The sequence below is a fragment of the Hyperoodon ampullatus genome (genome assembly GCF_949752795.1).
Source record: "Hyperoodon ampullatus genome assembly, chromosome: 16".
NCBI classification, from domain to species: domain Eukaryota; kingdom Metazoa; phylum Chordata; class Mammalia; order Artiodactyla; family Ziphiidae; genus Hyperoodon; species Hyperoodon ampullatus.
Window position 1 is genome coordinate 62,502,074 of NC_136929.1, and position 16,865 is coordinate 62,518,938.

The 16,865-nt window shown below is 40.4% G+C and overlaps 1 long non-coding RNA gene across 2 annotated transcripts in view; it reads left to right on the forward strand.

Moving 5' to 3' along the window:
• The first annotated feature begins 272 nt into the window (after window positions 1-272).
• Window positions 273-16,865, forward strand: part of LOC307065290 — a 31,413-nt gene continuing 14,820 nt past the window's right edge. The window contains exons 1-3 of one of the 2 annotated variants that reach the window (XR_013811329.1): window positions 273-584; window positions 5,530-5,612; window positions 11,659-11,703. This is a non-coding gene — a long non-coding RNA (uncharacterized lncRNA). The remainder of the gene's footprint in view (window positions 585-5,529; window positions 5,613-11,658; window positions 11,704-16,865) is intronic. The other variant, XR_013811330.1, reaches the window with a different exon arrangement.

Here is a 16,865-nt window from a genome sequence, read left to right on the forward strand (position 1 = left end):
GAATATGAAAAATGACAAGATGCAACTTGGCAGGTTCCAACTTGAAACAAACCTGGGAGTTTCAACAGGAAGACGGGCTGGAACAAAGTAAGCTCGTTAATACAACCCTGAACTGTAATTTATTACGTTTGAAATCCTTCAGAATTTGACTCCTGCACGGGCAGTATTGAACAGGTTTTATATTTGACTGATTAAGTCAATTATGGCTATTCCTAGGTTACCTAGAATTGGTGATACCACAAGATATTCCAGAAGAACTTTCAGGCCAGAGTTGGGTGATATCTTACTGTTTTTTACGCAAGAAAGAGTGCTGGGGACTCGACACAAACTTTATGTGAGTTCTGTTTTGGAGAAAGAATATAAGAAGCTGATTGTTCAGGTAGTGAGTCAAATGAAGACCTATCCATCATTGTTCTGAGCAAAAAGTAAACATTTTGGAAAGGAAGGTGTTGTCTCCCAGGAGAGCATCAACTGGAACCTGGGCAGTGGATGTTTGTCAGGATGCTCCCTGGCATCAGGATGCTGACTGTGTGCTCCTGGACCAAGCTGGCAGCCAAGACCCCAGGAGTGTCATTCTGAAACTGGTGTGTGTATTTTTTTTAATAGAGGACGTTTACTATTTCTTTGCTGGTCAAATAGAACACAGATGGGGAGTACACAGGGGAGGGGTGCCTTGTAAAGGGATGTATGTGGCGGTTTCTTGGGAAAGAGTCCAAGGAGTCTTCTCAGCAAAGGGACTTGGGCTGGTGTGTCATAAGCATCCAACACACCCAGTCCTTGGCCTTAAGTTGGGGTCCCCCCCATAGGCGATCTGTGGAGAGTCTCACTTTTTTCCCAGCTCCTTTGCTGGAATCCACACTCCCAGTGTGATGGGGCGCTTGGTCCTAGAGAGGGGTCTGGAGAGCCCCCAGGAAACAGCCCAGGGTTGGTAAGAGGGCTCCTGTGCCCACTGCCCAAGGGGACGAGAACCCTGCAGGGTGCTAAAGGCTGCCCACCTCTCCTCTGCCCTCTCTCCTTCCCCCAGGCTGGGCAAGAGAAGAGGAGAGATGAGTAGGGCCCCCAGCCTCTACTGAGTCCCAGGGGCCTCAGGGTGGGGTGGAGGAGGGGTGGAGAGTGAGGGTCTTGGCCATCAACAGACGCTGTAAACTTTGGTTTAAAACAATACCTTAAGTGGAGGCAGGGCTTCCAGCCAGGGACCAGAAGTATCATAATATCATGTTATTTAGAAAGTATGTGAATTAATCTCAAGTATATGGAAAACAGGCTGGATTATGATTTTACAGCTTAAGCTTTTGTAATTGGTAGAAAGAGGGAAATAGAGAAAAGAAGTCTTTTTAAAGTATTTATTTATTTATTTATTGGCTGCGCCGGGTCTTCGTTGCCGCATGCAGGAACTTTAGTTGTGGCATGCGAACTCTTAGTTGTGGCATGAGGGATCTAGTTCCCTGACCAGGGATCGAACCTGGGCCCCCTGCATTGGGAGCATGGAGTCTTAGCCACTGGACCACCAGGGAAGTCCTGAGAAAAGAAGTCTTTTAGAAATTTAGAATCACTTTATGTTTTCTGATTCAATCTGCCTACCACATTTTACAAGTAAAGAATTCGAGGCTTGGGAAGGAAATTAACTCCTGCCAGGTTGGATAGACATGGACTCATATTTTAATTCTAACTGCCATACTGTTTGCACTCTGCCCTCACAGCCTTTTTGAGTCTTCTCCAACAGCAGAAACTTCCTGAGAAAGCTGGCCCTTTTTTTGCAGTGAGAGGGCATAGAGAGATGCCTTTACTAGCTTTTCCCAAAGGAAGGAAGCTTTCTGCTGCCTGATGTGAGAACTGGTCTTGCAGCTTGCTTTGTTTGGAAGTGAGGGCTACCCAAAAGAACCTAGAGGTCACGTTCCATCATTGGAAGTCTGTCATCAGGTATCATGTGGGCACTCTGCAATCTGGTATACTTCCTTTCAGACCTTGAACTTGACACCTTATCTGCATACACTTGAGTAGCTGCACTTTCTTTTTGTTCACCATGACCTCTCTTAGCTGCCACACCCACCCTGCCTTTTAGACTATGTTTTCCTTGTTCCTTCTAGAGCTTATCAGGATGTCAGCCTGCTGGCGAGGTTTCAGGGACCATTGGAGAGAGTGGAATTAGATGGGGAAAAAAAATCACAAATAAAAAAATGCAAATACTGTACTTAAAAAAATTTCTTTTATATTTGTTGCATTACCACCTCATTTGTTCCATTATTATTGAAAACTAAAATATATTTCCTTTTGGAAATGCTTTAATAATAGCTATCTACCTTTCAGGAACTGGAGGAATCGATTATTCAAAGGTTTCTGACAACTGATAGAAAGAAGAGGAAATCAGATTTTTTAATCTCCCTTTTCTTTATTTGTCCTACTAGAAAGCTCTGTTCTCTTTCCAAGTTCACAGGCTTGTGTGCCAACCTTTGACAGAAGGTATGCTTGCTTGTTCCAGACTTCACAATGAATTTCCAAAAAATTGTTTTTATCAGACTGAGACAAAAACAGCTATGGGGAAGGTGAAAATTAGAGAAAAACAGTATGAACAGAAAGATCTTCTGTTAAATTATGTTCTTCCCCTGTATATCATGCATTTAAATTAATATCACAGTGAATTAATACCAGCATATAATATGTTCACCGTCTACCTAGCCCAGTTTTCTGTGGGTCAATCTCTACATTTCAAAGTTAAGCGAATTTGGCCTCTGTCTCTGAGAAAAAGAAAAGTGGGTGCTTCGGCATTGTCTTCGGTGGTTAAGTGGTTAACTTCCTTAGAAATAATCTCCTATTCCTCACCAGCATGTCCCTAGGTCCTAGCCCCAGTGGCTGCCATTAAGTAGGTTCTCGATAAAGATTTGTTGACTAAATGACCAGCTATTCAAAAGACCTCAAACTATATTTGTGGTTGAAGCAGAACAATTGTGTGTAACACTTTAAATCTTAAACCATTAAGAATGAGATGTGTTCCTGCGAGATACTGTGGGGTTTTTAATTTCTAGAAGTATCCAAAAATGAAGAAATCCTTATCTTTTGGGGATAATACCCTGGCTGAAGATGAAGGTATCTCTAGAGCCTTTCGCAGTGTCTGTACACAGTAGTTAACAAATACTGCATGTATATGAGAGAGTGGCTTCCATGTGGGTGGGGTACCCCGTCTTCCTAGCAAGTCTTCTATTCACCGCCCTGCCCGGAGTCTGCCCCACCTCGTTGGGTCAGTTGCTCTCCAGATGTGACTTCTAAAGTGGATTTATTTCACAGAGCCGAGAGCCCTCAGTGTGCCACGCCCTTGGCACAATTGCCCAAATGATGACTAGCCCTTCCTACCAGTGTTCTCTCCTCAAGCTCTGTTCCACTCCAACCTGACCCACAAAATATAAAACTGCTGTTTTACAACTTTGATGAGTTCTCACTTGATTCTAGATATGTAACTTGTAAAATGGTATTGCACAGTTTATTCTGGGCAGTTTCTGAGTCACTTTTATACACAGATGACAGCATATTGTAAATGCGTCGTATTATGTAAGGGCTTGTTTCTCCAGGTCATACCAGCCGAGTCATGGTTTGGAAAAAAAGAAGTATTTGGCATAGTCAAAAGCATATAAGTTTAATCCTGGCCCTTCCCGTTCTAGCTGTGTGATCTTAGGCAAGTCACTTAATCACATGAGCCTCTGTTTTTCAAGTGTAAAATGGGCATAATCATCCCTATCCTTGCTACTGAAGGTTCAAGGTGGGGACTTGAGTAAGAGAGAAAAAGAGACTAAGCAATTTCAATGGATTTCTGGAAGACTAAGCACATGGAAAAACACTGAGTGGGAGAAGCTATAGCCCGGGATGTGCTTGGAGGGTCTTGCAGAAAACAGGGGAGCCTCCCTCTGTGCCAGAACCTTGCTGAGGTTGGGGACTCAGTAAAGTTATTGGAATGACTAAAAGATGGAACATAGTGAAGATCTCTATACAAAATGGTCATCCTCCATCCCTGTTCCTCAACTCTGGTGCCAGGAACCCCCAGCAACTAGATGTTCAATCACAGAAAACCAAAACTAACCAACCAATGACCAGAGGGGACTTTTATAAAGACAGTGAAGGATCTTTCTGAGAAAACTTGGGCAGCTGCAGCTGTTGGTACCGCGGCGCAAAGTCATCTACATTCCGGCATTTGAGAGGCCTCAGCACAACGATCAGATCTCTGACTATTCACCTTAAATTGAAGCCTGCCAATCAGCAAGTTCCACATACGTGCTAAGAGTCCTAGTCAGCCTTTCTCCTATCTCATTCTTAAGAATAGCCTGACACCTGGAGTCACCAAACATTTGAGAAAAACCTATGACAAAGAAAGTAAGTATGACAAAGAAAGGTAAACAGAGAAGAAGCGACCCCAGAAGAAACATAATTCAGGGAATATAAGAAGAGCCAAATAAAAATCCTACAAAATGAGTTACTTATCACTAGAGAGATGTGAAATGATATTACATCTGTTAAACAAGAACATGATGCTACAAAAAGGAAGAGTCAGAAAATGGGAAGGAACTCTTGGAAATGATATATTCAACAGATAGATCAATAGATGAGTGAAACAAGTTTGGCAAGTGTTAACAGTTGTTGAAGTCTGGTGGTGGATATATAAGTGTTCCTGTACTATTCTTCCAACTTTTCTGAATACTGGAACATTTCATTAATAAATGTTTGAAAAAACAAAAAAGATAACAGTTTGACATAAAAATTCACTGAAGAAGTGAATCCTGCTTTTGACACTTAGTAGCTATATGACAGCAATGATGTCAAGAGATGGTTCTTGGGGAGGGAATGGGAACTGGGGGAGACTTGCTTCTATGCAGATCTTCCATGGAGCCACCACCTGTGCCACCCAGAAGCATAAGGGCAGCATGCTTTAGCACAAACCTCTTAAACACTACATTTTGGCTCCGAAGGCCCACCCACCAAAAGCTATGTGACCCGGGTGAAGTACTTAATTTATCCATGGACCTAGTTTCGAGTAGATCTGAAGGATGAAGAGGAAAGAGGAGTTTAGGATGACTTCCAGAATTCTGGCTGGAGTGACACCTCAGGAAGAGGAGGCGTAGGCATTCCTGGGGGGTTGGGAAGTATTTCAAAGGCCAAAGGACTCAAAGAGGAAAGAATGACCTTCTCTGTAGAGGCAGTGTGGGGACTCAGTCATCTAATTTTAACAACATGGGATTTCTGCTTGTATCCCAAGCTGATGAAGAGGAACGAAGCAATTATGTCTATTCTTTCAAATGTTCTGTAATGAGCATATATTGCTCTAGTTGTAAATAGAGATTATTGTTAAAGCATTCCTATGGTGTAAAGCTCAGAAACAGCAAAAACTGCTACAGGGTGTTGTATATTATGAGCTATATTTTTAATTGAGTATTTATATGATTGTGTGCTAAAATTAAGCTTTTAAGTGCATGCATTTGAACCGATAAAATAAATTTATATCAGTTGATGTATAACAGCGAGATGCAGCTTGATGTGTTTTGGCAGCAGTTGAGGGAAAACCTGACAACAGCTATAACCACAGGATGGGACATCCAACCCCGGCAGCGAAGGTGGCATCCGGAGTAGAGGTGAGTAGTGAGGGACCATTCTCGCAGCTGGAGTGCTGCTGAAACAATAGACGGGGCAGCTGGGGGTGGGAGCCATTCAGGATCCCCAAGGAAGGAAAAAATCTAGGGTGCGGGAGGTGGGAGGTCCGGTACTAACACCAGGAGCAAATCCTACTAATAACAGTACAAGATGGCTCACCGATTGCATTTCTGGGTATTAGTAATAGATTATCCCTGACCTTCACCATAACCTTGTATGATTGTTATGTTTGGTTTGGTTTTGTCAGAGTTAAAAAAAAAAAAAAGGCAAATAGTACAGGAGGATTTACAAAAGGAAGCAATGGTTCCTTGCTCTTTGTTCCCCAGCCTCAGTCCCACTTTGCAAGGCAACCACTTTTAGCTTCCTGGCTCTTGATTCTGCTGCTGATGCCCTCCAACTGTGTAAAGACGATGGACCTACTATTCTATGACATTACTGATTGACTCTTGCAATGACAGATATTCATTTTACTTCATATCACCCCCGCACACACAATAGTTACATCACTGTTTTTATCTTACTCACTTTTGCAGCTTTAATTTCCTTAAACTTTTGTTTTTAGTTCTCCCAAACACAGACAGCATCTCTTGGCTTTCCATTTTGTGAGAGGAGGGTATCTGAGCTCCTACGTCTCCTAGACTCCCCACCTCTTCTTCCACCTCCAAACTTTTCATCAAGCTGTACTCAGATTTCCATGGCTGAGAACATTTACATTCCATTCTGTAACCAGTTAAGTCTTCTACAGTTTGTCCCTAGGTGAGAGTCTGTTAAAGTCTAATAGACAGTAACAATAAACAGCATTAACGCAAACTTTCCTTCACGGCGGAGACAAGAAGTGTGTTTCCTTCTCTGTAGTCAGTGTCACAACCCCGTGCTGCTCAATTGCTCAGAATCGTGGTTAGTTGGCTTTTTTTCCTTTTCCTAGCGTTTTCTTCTTCTTAAAATTAAAAAAAAAAAATTATTTAATTTATTTTTTGGCTACGTTGGGTCTTCATTGCTGTGTGCTGGCTTTCTCTAGTTGCGGCGAGCGGGAGCTACTCTATGTTGTGGTGCGCGTGCTTCTCACTGCCGTGGCTTCTCTTTGTTGTGGAGCACAGGCTCTAGGCGTACGGGCTTCAGTAGTTGTGGCTCACGGGCTCAGTAGTTGTGGCTCACAGGCTCTAGAGCGCAGGCTCAGCAGCTGCAGCACACGGGCTTAGTTGCTCCGCAGCATGTGGGATCTTCCCGGACCAGGGATCGAACCTGCGTCCCCTGCATTGGCAGGCGGACTCTTAACCACTGCACCACCAGAGAAGTCCCTTAGGCATCTTCTCATATGCTTGTCCTTCCAGTGTTTCTTTATGCCAACATTATTTAGTACACATATTTTTATTTCCCTCATTCCTTACACAAAATATAAAGGTTTTAGTATCTTAACACGCTTAACTTTAAATGTTTTTCTACTTTTAAAATGTGCAAATAAGGCTCATAATAACCAACTACATATAAACTTAAGAAATTGCTGATTCTAAATGTTAAATGTTGGATACACATTTTTAAATAAAATAAAGTCATGAGACTTTATTCCCACTTTCCCTCCCTGCCAACCATAAATATATAGCCACCTGGGAGAATTTACAAGCCTGTACTCTCACAGTACTTGACTCATAAACCAGTTTTGCATTAATCTCATTGCTTTATAGTTATTCATATGCTTTTTTTTAAGATTTTTTTTCTTTGACGTGGACCTTTTTTTAAAAAGTCTTTATTGAATTTGTTACAATATTGCTTCTGTTTTATGTTTTGGTTTTTTGCCGATGAGGCATGTGGGATCTTAGCTCCCTGACCAGGCATCGAACCGGCACCCCCTGCATTGGAAGATGAAGTCTTAACCACTGGACCACCAGGGAAGTCCCACTTATCATATGCTTTTGTTCCCAATAGTGTGTGAGGGCTGGGAGCAGGGATCGTATATACTATTCTTCCGTGTCTCAAGCAGCACTTGTAGGGGAAGGTTCATTGTCTCTGGAATCTTTGCTCTGCCATCCCCCAGCTTGTGTGTGGTACATCACTGCTGTGGACTTCAGTTTTCTCATCCATAAAGGAAGAATAATCTCTTCTTGCTGGACTGTTGATGATATTGAGTGAGTTGATGTGAGTGAAGGACCCAGTGTGTGGCCCAGCTATCCTCCGAGCTCTCAGTGCCCCTTGGCCACCATTTGACTTGTCCCTAGATTCAACTTCCATTTCCATTTCTGACATCAGCTCTTTTGATAGATTTTACATATTTATTTCTTTATTTTCTTGTCCCAACCAGTCAAAACCCATCATGATATCCCTGTGCTCTCTCTTTTGAAAAATAGGTGTTCTTGCTTCTTAATTCAGAGCAAAAATGGCATGAATGGAGGGAGTGAGATGGGAACACCCAGTTTCAGAACTCCAGGGCACAACGCTCCCGCAGTCTTCTGAACCATGTCTTCTGGAGTTGTGCAACCTCTCAGCCCTACTTCCTGGCCTCCAACCTACAAAACTATCTGTTTTCAAACCCTTCTTAGTCTACTTTTTCCCTGTCCCTTCTACCTGTGCTAAGGACCACATCCCTTCCCTGATTGCCTCAGGCTCTGTGGAGGAGTGATTTACTCCATTTCCTTCTCTTTCATCAGCTCTTTTCTCTTCTTCTCCTCCCCCCACACCCCATTCACTCTTCAGTTCATTGCAGTCTGGCTTTTACCTCCACTAAACTGAAGCTGACTCCAGTAAAAATCACTCTAATTTCAAGGCCTTTGCTCTTGCTCACCGAAACTTTTTAATCACTCTATTTTACATTGCATCCCAGCAACTCTGCTGTGAAAACCAATTTATAAGCCTTACCATTCTAAAATCACCTTTGCATTTTATCTGTTTTTGTAGGGCAATTACAATTCTGTTTATCCATTTTGTAGCTACTAGAGTCACAGGTGGTCATTTTAGACCGCAAACTCCAGAAGGACAAAAAGCCTTGTAACCCCCAGCCTGTGGTTGAACAGAGTATCTGGTGCTTCATATATACTGGCTGAGGTGACTTAAGCGGAGTTCAGAACAACTTTCAAGCAAGCTCAGAAATGGCAAGATTAGAAGCAGATTTGCTGTGATTTTACTTATAAACAACAAGAAGTTTTGCTCCTGATAAATGGAAGGTGCCGGTTTATCTAAAGGAATAAGAAAGAAAACTGATGACGTGACTTCCTAAATCTAAATCCTTTGAGTAAAGTCAGGGAATAGGAAAACCCACTTAGATGCCTGTATGATGTGCGGTTATGCTCAGAGTAGGCTCTCTACAAATTCCTGTTGGATGAGTCCAGCTACCCTGCTGGATACAGCTTTAATGAGCTCCCAGGAGCAGCTAGCCATATCCCTTAATAATGTCTTCCTGCTGACAGCTGCAAGACCTGCATGGTGGTAGCATCCTTGTTAGACAATGGAAGAGGAGAAAGGCCAATCCTGAGTAAACATCTAGGAATTTAGTACGAAAAGTTTAGCAAAGAACTGTATAAAACTGCAAATAAGACTAAATATCAGTTCATGCAAACTTCATATTGTTAGGTATACCAATTAAAAAAACAAAAACAAGAGCTGTCTGCTTGCCTAAGGTTTGCCTTTAGCCAACAGGTGAGTTTTGGACAAAATGTTTTTTTGGGTTTTTTTTAGGTGTTTATTTTTTTATTTCTTTTTTTTTCTTTATTGGAGTATAATTGCTTTACAGTGCTGTGTTAGTTTCTGCTGTATCACAAGGTGAATCAGCTATACGTATACATATATCCCCATATCCCCTCCCTCTTGTGTCTCCCTCCCACCCTCCCTATCCCACCCCTCTAGGTGGTCACAAAGCACCGAGCTGATCTCCCTGTGCTATGTGGCTGCTTCCCACTAGCTATCTGTTTTACATTTGGTAGTGTATATATGTCCATGCCACTCTCTCACTTCGTCCCAGCTTACCCTTTGGACAAAATGTTTAAATTAGAATCATTTGTTGATGATGCCGATACAAGCCAGTTTTCCACCATTGCTAACACTCCCAATTGATCTTACTTCACTCATTTACATAATACATGAGACTCCTGAAGGCAGGAACCCCAGGCTCACAGAAAGCAGAAACCAGAGAGAGACATTTAGGGGCCAAACTGGCCTAAAATTAGAATTTAGTCTTCAAAATTGGTTTAGCCAAGCTTTCAGAACTTACGGGCATTGTTTCTTTACCTAATTTCTCTTAAGAGCTTTGTGGAGTGCTACCACTTGTGGAAACACTTTGAAAAGAAGGGCTTGTTATAAGTAATTTCCCAGAGGATCTTACAGATACGCATTTTTTCCAATAATCAAGAAGTTGTGTGCGTTCCATGTAGCAGCCTCGATGCATAGATGTATGACATCTCATTGAATTTGCATGGCCAATGGGAGGCTCAGAGAGCAAAGCCTTGCTCAAGGGTACCCAACCGTCACCTGGCCAGAAACAGTCCCCTGAACCCAATACCATGTCCTTTCCATGGGTCCCGAAGGCAATACATGATTTCCTATCATTTTGGGGTGCTGAAAAGAATAGTAATTTTATAATCTAGAAACGATCGGCCTGAAGGTAGATTGGGTGCAAGATTCGAATAAAATAAAAATCTCTAACGTTTTTGGGTGCCTACTATGTGCTGGCATTATTTTAAGTGCTTACAGGTACGAATTCAATTAATACATCAGCTCTATAAGGCATCCCATTTCACAGAGGAAGAAAGTGAGGTACAAAGAAGATAAATAACTTGTTTGCCCAAGAGTACAAGCAGTCAGTGAACTGCTAAGCCAGCAGTCCAACTCCAGGGTTCATATATATACATACAATAAACCATGTTGTAGCTATTTCTCTTTTATTTAAGGGGCAGGGGTGAGGGTGGTGAGAGACAGCAAATTAAGCACTAGTCTGTATTCAAAATCCAATGAAATGTTTCTGATATAAAAATGATTTGTCTCTATTGATACTTTGATTGACATTCAGCGTTTTATTACTATGGCATCCTGTGATATAAATGTACACTTTCTTTGGTGAGTTCTAGAACTTTAAAATATCGTTGGAAGCTAATTATATGGCTACATCTAAACAATTTTCTTGTTTTCCTAATTGTTTGTTGTTATTAGGAAAACAAGGGGGGGAAAACGTGGGATGAGTAGCTCTCAGCAGTGGAAGAGCTACAGCTCTCCTCCCATGAAATCACCATCTGTTTCTGTCCGACCATTGCTGAGTCCAGATGTTCCTAACCTCCTAGCACAATTCCCACAGTGAATGTTTTCCAACTGAAACTTCTTTGTTCAAGAAAATCAAGGCAGAGCAATATTTTATGGAGGTTGGACTTTGGCTGTTTTGAGCCACATGTTATTAAAACACAATTCTCCTGATGCATTTGTGCTGTGTTCCCAATCAGAAATGTGACCCCTCGTTCATTATATTGAACTTTGGTTTTTGCATGACAAAAAATATTTAAATTTCAAGTCTGAGTTATTACAGGAAAGATTTCTTCTAAAATATGAGAGGTAGCAGGAACTTGCTATGGGTTCCTTGCTCACAGCTGTAAAAAATAACGTTGTGACAAAGATGTTTGCTTGAACTAACTTTTTAAAAATCAATTGATTTTGACGATTCATAAGGTGATATTCATGAATAATGATTGTTTGAAAATTCTATGAATCAAAAGTGGAAAGTCATTAGTGAGTAATTTTAATTTCCATATATTTAAAATCTGGTTTAAGACTAAAGGAAGCTTTTGAAGAAGAAAAAAGATGTCCCAGATCCCTAACACCATTTTTCATTTTGGAGTGTTCCTATCCAGCCTGTAACATCAGTGAGTGATTAGTGGATAGACTACAGGGTATATTTATGGTGCTAGGATGACCCATCCAAAGTTCTATCACTAAGTTTAAGTTTTATGACCCATCCCATAAGACACAACTTAAGTGAAAGAGGAAGCTTTTTTTCCCATTTAAAAACAATTTTAAAGTAAAAATTTACTTTCATGGAATTTGGTTGTTTTCTAGCATTCGAGAGGGTGTGGTGACTCTAAAGACAGCTGCTTGTTGACTGTAAGTAGAAGTTATATGGGCTTGGCAAATCAGAAAGTCTGAGAGTATTAAAAAAGCTAAGCTGGTAAAATATAGCAGCAGCAGGACGAGGGAATGATGATTGAGTTTTGGGTGGACTAGAAGCCCTCCTGAGGCAGTGTCTCAGGCAGTGATGGGCCAATGGCAGGAGATGAGAGCAGAGGCCAGGAAGGAGGGACTAGGCCAAGTTGGAATGAACTAGGCCTTGAAATTAACACGTGGAATTACATTTCTACAAAGAAGTAGCTGCAAGGCCATATACTATTTATACTTAGAGTTCCAGGATTTTAAAGAAATAATTTGCCAATGTTTTTACCAGAAGTCGGGACCACTGTTTGTATATCTAAATATTGGAGCTAAATGCGTGTGATGTGGACATTTAAAGGTGAAGTCCAAAGAGGCTAGTCTGCTTGGCACTTGCTACAGGAACCAGTGTGTGTAATCTAATGCAGCTAATATTTGTTGGGAACTTGCTACATGTGAGGCATTGGTGAAGGCACTTACATGTGTTAAATAATTTTATTTTTACACCAACTTTGTGAGCTACATGTCTGCAGAAAAGGACCCTGAGACCCAAAGAGGTTTAAGAGCTTGCCCAGAGTCACACTGAGAAAATGTGGCATCAAGATCGTGCTCTGGCCATTTTCTCCAGAGCTCTCACTATTAACCAGTGTTAGATCTGCCTCTTTTTATTTTTTTGAATGTTATTTTTTTTATACAGCAGGTTCTTATTAGTAATCTATTTTATACATATTAGTGCATATATGTCAATCCCATCTCCCAATTCATCCCACCACCACCTGCTCCCCCTCCGCCGCTTTCCCCCCCTTGGTGTCCATATGTTTGTTCTCTACATCTGTGTCTCTATTTCTGCCTTGCAAACCGGTTCATCTGTACCATTTTCTAGATTCCACATATATGTGTTAATATACGATATTTGTTTTTCTCTTTCTGACTTACTTCACTCTGTATGACAGTCTCTAGGTCCACCCACGTCTCTACAAATGACCCAATTTCGTTCCCTTTTATGGCTGAGTAATATTCCATTGTAAATATGTACCACATCTTCTTTATCCATTTGTCTGTCGATGGGCGTTTAGGTTGCTTCCATGACCTGGCTATTGTAAATAGTGCTGCAGTGAACATTAGAGTGCCCATGTCTTTTTGAATTATGGTTTTCTCTGGGTATATGCCTAGTAGTGGGATTGCTGGGTCGTATGGTAATTCTATTTTTAGTTTATTAAGGAACCTCCATACTGTTCTCCATAGTGGCTGTACCAATTTACATTCCCACCAACAGTGCAAGAGGGTTCCTTTTTCTCCACACCCTCTTCAGCATTTGTTTTTTGTAGATTTTCTGATGATGCCCATTCTAACCAGTGTGAGGTGATACCTCATTGTAGTTTTGATTTGCATTTCTCTAATGATTAGTAATGCTGAGCAGCTTTTCATGTTTCTCTTGCCCATCTGTATGTCTTCTTTGGAGAAATGTCTATTTAAGTCTTCTGCCCATTTTTGGATTGGGTTGTTTGTTTTTTTGACATTGAGCTGCATGAGGTGCTTGTATATTTTAGCGATTAATCCTTTGTCAGTTGCTTTGTCTGCAAATATTTTCTCCCATTCTGAGGGTTGTCTTTTTGTCTTGTTTATAGTTTCCTTTGCTGTGCAAAAGCTTTTAAGTTTCATTAGGTCCCATTTGTTTATTTTTATTTTTATTTCCATTACTCGAGGAGGTGGATCAAAAAAGACCTTGCTGTGATTTATGTCATAGAGTGTTCTTCCTATGTTTTTCTCTAAGAGTTATATAGTGTCCAGTCTTACATTTAGGTCTTTAATCAATTTTGAGTTTATTTTTGTGTATGGTGTTAGGAAGTGTTCTAATTTCATTCTTTTACATGTAGCTGTCCAGTTTTCCCAGCACCACGTATTGAAGAGGCTGTCTTTTCTCCATTGTATATTCTTGCCTCCTTTGTCATAGATTAGTTGACCATCTATGTGCGTGGGTTCATCTCTGGGCTTTCTATCCTGTTCCATTTATCTGTATTTCTGTTTTTGTGCCAGTACCATAATGTCTTGATTACTGTAGCTTTGTAGCATAGTCTGAAGTCAGGGAGTTTGATTCCTCCAGCTCCGTTTTTTCCCCTCAAGATTGCTTTGGCTATTCGGGGTCTTTAGTGTCTCCATACACATATTAAGATTTTTTGTTCTAGTTCTATAAAAAAAAATGCCATTGGTAATTTGATAGGGATTGCATTGAATCTGTAGATTGCTTTGGATAGTATAGTCATTTTGACAATATTGATTCTTGCAATCCAGGAACATGGTATATCTCTCCATCTGTGTCATCTTTGATTTCTTTCATCAGTGTCTTATAGTTTTCTGAGTACAGGTATTTTACAGGTATTTTACCTCCTTAGGTAGGTTTATTCCTAGGTATTTTATTCTTTTTGTTGCAGTGGTGGTGAATGGGATTGTTTCCTTAATTTCTGTTTCTGATCTTTCGTTGTTAGTGTATAGGATTGCAAGAGATTTCTGTGCATTGATTTTGTATCCTGCTACTTTACCAAATTCATTGATTAGCTCTAGTAGTTTCCTGGTGGCATCTTTAGGATTATCTATGTATATAGTATCACGTCATCTGCAAACAGTGACAGTTGTACTTCTTCTTGTCCAATTTATATTCCTTTTATTTATTTTTCTTCTCTGATTGCCGTGGCTAGGAATTCCAAAACTATGTTGAATAATAGTGGTGAGAGTGGACATCCTTGTCTTGTTCCTGATATTAGTGGAAATGCTTTTGGTTTTTCACCACTGAGAATGATGTTTGCTGTGGGTTTGTCATATATGGCCTTTATTATGTTGAGATAGATTCCCTCTGTGCCCACTCTCTGGAGAGTTTTTATCATAAATGGGTGTTGAATTTTGTCAGAAGCTTTTTCTGCATCTACTGAGATGATCATATGGTTTTTATTCTTCAATTTCTTAATATGGTATATCACATTGATTGATTTGCATATATTGAAGAATCCTTGCATCCCTGGGATAAATCCCACCTGATCATGGTGTATGATCCTTTTAATGTGTTGTTGGATTCTGTTTGCTAGTATTTTGTTGAGGATTTTTGCATCTATGTTCATCAGTGAGATTGGTCTGTAATTTTCTTTTTTTGTAGTATCTTTGTCTGGTTTTGGTATCAGGGTGATGGTGGCCTCGTAGAATTAGTTTCGGAGTGTTCCTTCCTCTGAAATTTTTTGGAGGAGTTTGAGAAGGATGGGGTGTTAGGTCTCCTCTAAATGTTTGATAGAATTCTCCTGTGAAGCCATCTGGTCCTTGACTTTTTTTGTTGGAAGATTTTTTTTTTTTTTTTTTTTTTGGCGGTACGCGGGCCTCTCACTGCCGTGGCCTCTCCCGTTGTGGAGCACAGGCTCCGGACGCGCAGGCCCAGCGGCCATGGCTCATGGGCCCAGCCACTCCACGGCATGTGGGATCCTCCCGGACCGGGGCACGAACCTGCATCCCCTGCATCGGCCGGCGGACTCTCAACCACTGCGCCACCAGGGAAGCCCCTGTTGGAAGATTTTTAATCACAGTTTCAATTTCATTGCTTGTGATTGGTCTGTTCATATTTTCTATTTCTTCCTGGTTCAGTCTTGGAAGGTTGTATCTTTCTATGAATTTGTCCATTTCTTCCAGGTTGTTCATTTTATTGGCATAGAGTTGCTTGTAGTAGTCTCAGGATGCTTTGTATTTCTGTGGTGTCCGTTATAACTTCTCCTTTTTCATTTCTAATTTTATTGATTTGAGTCCTCTCTCTCTTTTTCTTGATGAGTCTGGCTAAAAGTTCATCAGTTTTGTTTATCTTCTAAAAGAACCAGCTTTTAGTTTTATTGATCTTTGCTATTGTTTTCTTTGTTTCTATTTCATTTATTTCTGCTCTGATCTTTATGATTTCTTTCCTTCTACTAACTTCGGATTTTGTTTGTTATTGTTTCTCTAGTTCCTTTAGGTGTAAGGTTAGATTGTTTATTTGAGATTTTTCTTGTTTCTTGAGGTAGGATTGTATTGCTATAAACTTCCCTCTTAGAACTGCTTTTGCTGCATCCCATAGGTTTTGAATCATCGTGTTTTTGTTGTCATTTGTCTCTAGGTATTTTTTGATTTCCTCTTTGAGTTCTTCAGTGATCTCTTGGTTATTTAGTAACATATTGTTTAGCCTCCATGTGTTTGTGTTTTTTATGTTGTTTTCCCTGTAATTTATTTCTAATCTCATAGTGTTGTGGTCAGAAAAGATGCTTGATATGATTTCAGTTTTCTTAAATTTACTGAGGCTTGGTTTGTACCCAAGATGTGATCTATCCTGGAGAATGTTCCATGTGCTCTTGAGAAGAAAGTGTAATCTGCTGTTTTTGGATGGAATGTCCTATAAATATCAATTAAATCTATCTGGTCTATTGTGTCATTGGAAGCTTGTGTTTCCTTATTAATTTTCTGCCTGGATGATCTGTCCATTGGTGTGAGGTGTTAAAGTCCCCCACTATGATTGTGTTACTGTTGATTTCCTCTTTTATAGCTGTTAGCAGTTGCCTTATGTATTTATGTGCTCCTATGTTGGGTGCATATATATTTATAATTGTTATATCTTTTTCTTGGATTGATCCCTTGATCATCATGTAGTGTCCTTCTTTGTCTCTTATAACATTCTTTATTTTAAAGTCTGTTTTACCTGATGTGAGTATTGCTACTCTAGCTTTCTTCTGATTTCCTTTTGCATGGAATATCTTCTTCCATCCCCTCACTTTCAGTCTATATGTGTCCCTGGGTCTAAAGTGGATCTCTTGTAGACAGCATATATATGGATCTTGTTTTTGTATCCATTCATCGAGACTCTGTCTTTCGGTTGTAGCATTTAATCCATTCACACTTAAGGTAATTATCGATATGTATGTTCCTATTACCATTTTCTTAATTGTTTTGGATTTGTTTTTGTAGGTCCTTTTCTTCTCTTGTGTTTCCCACTTAGAGAAGTTCCTTTAGCATTTGTTGTAGAGCTGGTTTGGTGGTGCTGAATTCTCTTAGCTTTTGCTTGTCTGTAAAGCTTTTGATTTCTCCGTCAAATCTGAATGAGATCCTTGCTGGGTAGAGCA